This window comes from Gobius niger (assembly GCF_951799975.1).
Source record: "Gobius niger genome assembly, chromosome: 16".
NCBI classification, from domain to species: domain Eukaryota; kingdom Metazoa; phylum Chordata; class Actinopteri; order Gobiiformes; family Gobiidae; genus Gobius; species Gobius niger.
This window is the reverse complement of record NC_136867.1, coordinates 155,805-162,903: the sequence shown is the minus strand read 5'-3', so window position 1 is coordinate 162,903 and position 7,099 is coordinate 155,805. Positions and strand designations below refer to the sequence as shown.

The following is a 7,099-nucleotide window of genomic DNA, read 5'->3' as shown; positions in this document are numbered from 1 at the left end:
ACAGCCACAGCCGACCACCGCTCCCGGGGCAGAGGGCTCCCTCAGAGGAAACACTGGGAATTCTAAAAATGCAAAAATGCAATATGCAAATAACAACATTAGAATAATAAAAACATATATATAAAACTAACTAAAAACTAGTATAATGAGATAATTATAAACATAAATAATAATAAAAATAACTCACTCAAGGTCAAGGTCAAATTTATTTATAAAGCACATTTACAACAACTATCGCTGCCCAAAGTGCTGTACACAGGCAATACAAAGTTTCAACAAAGTTAAAATACATTACGTAACAAACAATAGCAATAATAATATCCACCAAAGAAAATCAGCTCAGCTTGTGCTGAAGGCCAGTGCAAACAGATGGGTCTTCAAAGACTGAGCTGTTTTAACTCTCAAGGGAAGACTGTTCCACAGTGTGGGCGCTGCAACAGCAAAAGCTCGGTCACCCCTAGTTTTCATCCGAGATCGCGGAACAACTAGCAGCACTTGATCTGCTGACCTCGTTGTCCTCTTTGGGACATAAACAGACAGAAAGGTAAGACGGAGGCATTCCATTTAAACACTTAAAAACCATCAGTAGGATCTTAAACTGGATCCTGTAGCTCACTGGGAGCCAGTGCAAAGACACCAGAACAGGAGTAATATGCTCATATTTCCTTGAGCCAGTGAGTAATTGTGCAGCGGCATTTTGGACCAGCTGCAGGCGATGGATGGAGGCCTGGGACAATCCATAGTACAAAGAATTACAGTCGTCCAGCCGGCACGAGATCAGGGCATGGACTACACGCTCTAGGTCCGCATGTGGTAGGTAGGGTTTTACTTTGCTCAGAAGGCGCAACTGGTAAAAAACAACTTTAACGACCGAACTGATCTGCTGATCCAACTTGAAGGAGCTGTCAAAAATCACACCCAGTTGCAGTTATCGACCATTAAGTCTTTTAAATAATGATTACAAAATATTTGCCAAGATCCTGGCTAAAAGGCTCGAAAAAGTTATCCCTTCCTTAATCCCTGTTGACCAGGTAGGCTTTATCAAAGGTAGATTAGCAGCTAACAACATGAGAAGGTTGTTTCATGTCATGTCGAGGGCCTCATCACTTCAGCATCCAGCGGTAGCATTATCGCTGGATGCAGAAAAAGCCTTTGATCGAATGGAGAGGCCCTTTTTATTTGAGGTCCTCTCTAAATTTGGATTTGGAGAAAGTTGTATGAAGTGGATTAAGGCCCTTAATAATGAACCTATGGCACATATTAAGACCAATGGTATAATATCTCACCCTTTTCAGCTTTTCAGATTGACAAGGCAGGGCTGCCCAGCCTCTCCAGCCCTATTTATTTTAGCGTTGGAACCGTTAGCATGTGCTATACGGGCGAATGAAAACATACAAGGTATTAACATTGGAGGATATAATTTCAAAGCTAATCTTTATGCAGATGATATTTTGTTAACATTAACTAATCCCAATCAATCCTTCCCACAATTATTGACTTTATTAGAACTATTTGGCAAAAATTCAGGATATAAAATTAACTGCAATAAGAGCGAAGCAATCCCACTAAATCAGTATACATTCCCATCCCATCTAGGAGCTGCACCTTTTGTTTGGAGGTCAGAAGGAATGAGGTATATTGGTATAACAATTAAATCACCAATCTGCAAGATATTTGAACTGAATGGCCCTAATACACTCAAGACTATGAAAGAAGATATTAGGAGATGGACTGCCCTGCCTTTGTCTTTGTGGGGAAGGGCCGAGGTAATAAAAATGAACTTATTGCCCCGGCTTACTTTTCCAATATCTGCCATCCCACTCAAAGTCCCTCAAAAATGGTTTAAGGAAATAGATACACTTTTTACACAGTTCCTTTGGAACAGAAAAAACCCCAGAATCAATTGTAAAAAACTTACTATGCCCAAGGGAAAATGGGGGATGGGAATACCTAGCATATACATGTATTATTTAGCATTCAACGCAAGATATCCTCTGACATGGGGTTGCAATGAGAAAAATCATTTTACACCCGGGAGCTGGGAGTGGTTAGAGAAAAGTGTTTTATACGAACACAATGCAACAACTTCTCTTAAATCTCTATGGTACAACCCCAAATACCAAGCTAAGAAAAAAAATCAATTCATTTCAATTTTCTTGTGAAATTACAAAAGCTATACAAAAGCAATTCAAAACAACTGGTATATCATTACCATCATGTCCAATATCAAATCATTCTTTAATAACTGTTGGTGGTAACACACTCCATAGCGCTTTTTTCTCAGAGGATATCAACCGGATGGATCAACTGGTAAAGGATGGACAAATTATACCATTTTCAGTCTTACAATCTCAATATAACCTTAAAGAACTACTAACCCCTCCTTCCAGAGCCTCAGGCTCAGAGCCTCAGATTTGAAAATCTCAACAGAAAGGGGGCGTTGCCTGGAGGACTAAGGGGCACACGGGAGGGGTGAGGGGTGGGAGGGGCCTGGGTCTGTGATTGACAGGCTTGAGGCTTCTGACTTCGACGCTGCACCGCTCCTCGTAAACAAAGTCCGAGCATGGGAGCATGGAGTTCCAGCGAGCTAACTTATTTAGCAACATGTTCCACTGGGACAGCTGTACAGCTCTCTCTACACAGGGGGGGCATCGTGGCAGACAGCGGCCTTGTACCACCTTGTACCTGAGGCGCTGGGTCATTTATTCCTCTGTCATTTACAAAGCTAGCAGCTTAGCATTGAGCTCGATCGACGTTAGCATCGCAGCTAAGGGACGTAACTGTCCTGGCTGCTTCAGAATTTACCGATCTATTTTAGATGAAGACTTTTGCTGTGGTCTACGTGAACATGGGAGATGTATCTCAGTGTCCTCAGCAGAGTGTGTGATAGAGAGACGTGGCTATTTGTGTTACAAAGATTTTTATTATAGCAAAGTGCACAAAACATATCACATAAATAAATAAATGTAGGCCTGTATTATTGAGCAAGAACACTGTCTTTTTGAAATTGTTTTTGGTTTGCCATTGAAGATGTGAAATAATCTTTCAGGTTATGTTTCTCTAAAGGCTTGACTCTAACATTGTGAACCCAAAGAGCCAGTTAGCCCTAAGTAAATAGCCTGAAGTAATTTCTATAACTAAATTTAGTGAATTAAAGGTTTAACCAACGTTAACACATACACTAAACTACCACTGAATGATGACACTGTAGAGTAAAGACTATAATGAAGTATTTAGATGTATGCTGTTTTAGTTGAATATTGAAATATTATAGATCTTGTTTTGTACCAGTTTTCTTACTTGATTCTGCACTTCTGGCTCTTACAACAGTGCAATTTCCCTATTGTAGCACAATTTCTTTGGTAAAACTTACTACAAACTTACTACATCAGACAGCTCATATTTCACTTGAGGTTGAGCTGCATGTGGCACTCACTTGGTCGACATAGATGTGCAATAAACAAATTGAACAGACAAAGTTGACTGGTTATGTTATACAATACCAACTAATAAATATACATGCAGTAAGTTTTCAGCTTCTAGAAACAGAAAGTGGTGCTGCATACACCTTCCTGTGACATATCTGACACAACATATACAGGCTTCATTTTTTTTTCACTGCCCACAATTAAATCTTGCATGAAACATTGATTTTAATCTATTACGTTGTCCAATGGGCACAGAGTGGTTCAGGCACAGGTCCTTTGTGTGCTCCTGATATGGGAGAGGATCCTCGACCACACTTTCAAACAGCAGGGCCATTAGTTGGTCAAAGTAGACTGTAAACAAAGCACAAAACATCTGTCCTTGTAAAAGCATTGGTTGTGTTGTTTTTAATGTGACATACCTGAGGTAGCTCTGGTCTTCATGCTCTCACTGTGTAGTCTCCACGCTTGAATTTTGGATACACTATGACATACAGCAGCATATGACGATTTGCCTTTTTTAATCATAATTCAAGGCACCAACCTGCACCCTAAAATTTCACAAATAAACATTAATATGCAGTATCTATGTATTATTTTCTAAACATTTCAAAGTGCTAAAATAACTCTAGTGTATATTTGTTGAACCTTTAGGATTCATTTCCTGGCCAGCATTCCTTTGAATAAGAAGCCCAGACTATTGTGAGAGAATCAGACTATGGATGCCTCAATATGCGAAGTGTGGTATTGTGGGCTTATTTTAGCTTAATCTTTCAAAAAACGTGGTGTTAACAAAAGAGTAAGAGTCTCTCGCATGCTGCTGTGCCTATATAGAATTATGAAGAATTACATAGAATAATAAATTGATATGTGAAGTGTAAATGCATCAATATAAATTAGATATTGGGAGGAGTAATTGTAATTACACATACTTGATTTTGGCCACACTCTTGCATCATCCCCAACCAAAGGCCTGTGAAGACAGCGAGGGGACAGGGGGTTTACCGTGGACATTCTGAATGTAGTGATGCCCAGATGTCCACTCGGCCACAGCTTCATCACCTGAGAAGGACTTTGATGGTGACCAGTAGAGATGGTTCATATAGATGGTTCACAATGCTTTTCTTTCACCTCGTCATTTCCTCCGTTCACCTTTTCTTGCCCAGCGCATCATTTTTTTCCGATCCTGGGACACCCAACAAAGACAAAAAAATATATATATATATTGTTACATGATATATAAAATTAAATCACAGGCAAAATTACACAATTACATGACAAAAATACACATTGGACTTTGGTTAATGGTTAGCACTATAGTTTAGCTCTATAAGCTAGCTCTATAATCTACGTCATTTATTTGCCATACAAAATGACCAAGTCCAAACTTTCTTCAAATCTGTATGCAGTACAGGTGCGTTGGTCACCTTATGTCTTCTTGAAGAATCTGGACCTGTGCCCTGTTTGTCTGGCCTCTCATATTGTGCACAGAGTGGTTCAGGCACAGGGACTTTTTCTGAATGCTCCTGATACAGGAGAGGATCCTCCACCACACTGTCAAAGAGCAGCTTGTCCATATAGACTGTAAACAAGGAAAAAAAAGTGTGTTCTCGCTGACTTAAAAGCGTTGAACTCATTTTATAAATGTGACATACATGAGGTAGGTTTTGTCTTCAGGGCTCTCACAGTGTAGTCTCCGTGTTTGTACTTTGGGTACACAATTGCATACCTAAGCACACCCTCTACCGTCGTTGCGTGAGACCTATTTGCATTCTCATTGTAATGCAATGCAGCAACTTGCAACCTGGGGAAAAAAGTATGTTTACATATATATATACACAGAACATAAACATTTGAAATACTTTCTGTAGGTATTACCGAGCGAACATTCCTTTGAAGGAGAAGCCCACACTTTTAGGGGAGAATCTGATAATCAGACTGTGGAAAGCCTCAAGGGTTGATGTGTGGTACACCGGACTAATTTTTTCTACATCCTTGACAAAGCGTGGGGCCAAAAGAATGTCTGTGAGTCTCTCACACGCTGCTGTACCTACAGAGTAAAGCATTTTAAAGAATGACATTTACAATGGCAATGCTAGCCTGAAATCTATTAAATCCATAAAATACAATGGCCAAAGGGCCAGTATTGCTTACTATACTTACTTGGTTTGAGCCACACTCTTGACCCTTCCCCAACCAGAGGCCCATGGAGGCACTGAGGGAACAGGACGTTGTCATGCGTGTGGACATTCTGCATGTGGTTCGCCACAGAAGTCCACTTGGCGACAGCCTCTTGTCCCGAGGAGGACGTAGAAGCTGACCAATAGAGTGGTTTACAAGGCTTTTCCTCCACTGGCCAGCGTCCTGGGTGCTCTTTCTCTTTCCCAGCTCATCCACTTTCTTCCCAATTCCTAGGTATTAAAATATATATTTACTAAATGCACAATAACCATAATATTACACAACATAACCAAAATGCATACCCTTTCCCATGTGCCATGGGTCAAAGTAGTGACTGATTTCCTTTCTTTCCTCCCGTAAAAACTTTTGCACGCCGGTGTGTCGGTCCGTCACAATGGCCTCCACATTGACACCCCTCTCTTCCAGCATGGTCAGACTCCGCACAAAGCCCTCCTTCTCCATGCGCACGCTGTTTCCAACCTCATTGCTCTAATAAGACAAAAAAATAAGAATAAAGAATTCTATCATAATGCACAGTTATCCCAAATTACATAGTTACATTTTTATTGTAATGTTTTACCTGGATTAGCTGGATGTCAATGACTTTGTTACACGTTAGATTCATCATCGTGTAACTGCCATACTTGGCTGAATGTCCTACATGAATGCAAGTTATACATTAGCTGACTTTTAATACTTCAGATAAATGTTTATGAAATGTATTTACCAGGTGAATCTGCCCGCATGTCCCCGCCCAGTGTAACAGAGCTGCTTTCAAGAGCCTCCCTGATGAGGTCATCCTGCTCCAGCTTCCACTGCCAGTTGACCGTAGGGATGAGGAGCTTTGCCTGGTGCCTATAGAAGCACTGCTCTGACAGTCCCTGAATATTGAAGGCCCCCAAGAACTATAAAATTAAAACATCTGTTATAATCAGATAATATATGGAAAAATAAAATGTTTTTGTAGTACCTTTGAAATCTGGCTAAAGGATGAGCCGGTGAACAGCACAGCAGCACAGAGCTGTAGGTTTCCAGCTGGGATGTTGTTCACCATGGGCTGACTGGACCACTGACTGGAGAACTCACAGCGAGGACACTGTTGAGTGACCCGCAGCAGTGTGGTGACTGTGATGGTGTCCACAGCACAGCGACCAGTGCAGACAGGACATGGCCTGAACAGCTCCAGCAGTTGGTCCTCATGAACAATATATTTTTTGTCCTTGTGTGGAGGGACTTTAGCAGGAATGCTATATAAAAGAAAGGATATTTCATCCCTCAAAAAACCAGGACGCAGTATATATTTTTTCAATTAAAACTTCTTTTCTTTTTACCTTGAACAGTTCACAGTGCTGGCGCTGTCATCAATGTGGAAGCTGGGGTCAGACGCTGACACCTCACACCTTCTCCTTTTTAAAGGTGTAGAGGCTGCTCTGGGACTGTCAGGAAGAGGGATTTCCATCAGGTCCTCAGGCCCACAACCGACGCTTGTGTAA

General features: G+C 41.0%; 1 long non-coding RNA gene across 1 annotated transcript; it reads right to left on the bottom strand.

Annotated features, from left to right (window-relative positions):
* Positions 1-6,027: 6,027 nt before the first annotated feature.
* LOC306976223 lies at positions 6,028-6,496 on the bottom strand. Its single transcript, XR_013793755.1, has 3 exons — positions 6,334-6,496; positions 6,187-6,263; positions 6,028-6,095 (listed from the first exon to the last, which is right to left on the bottom strand). It is a non-coding gene; the product is annotated as an uncharacterized lncRNA (long non-coding RNA).
* Between the last annotated feature and the right edge of the window lie 603 nt (positions 6,497-7,099).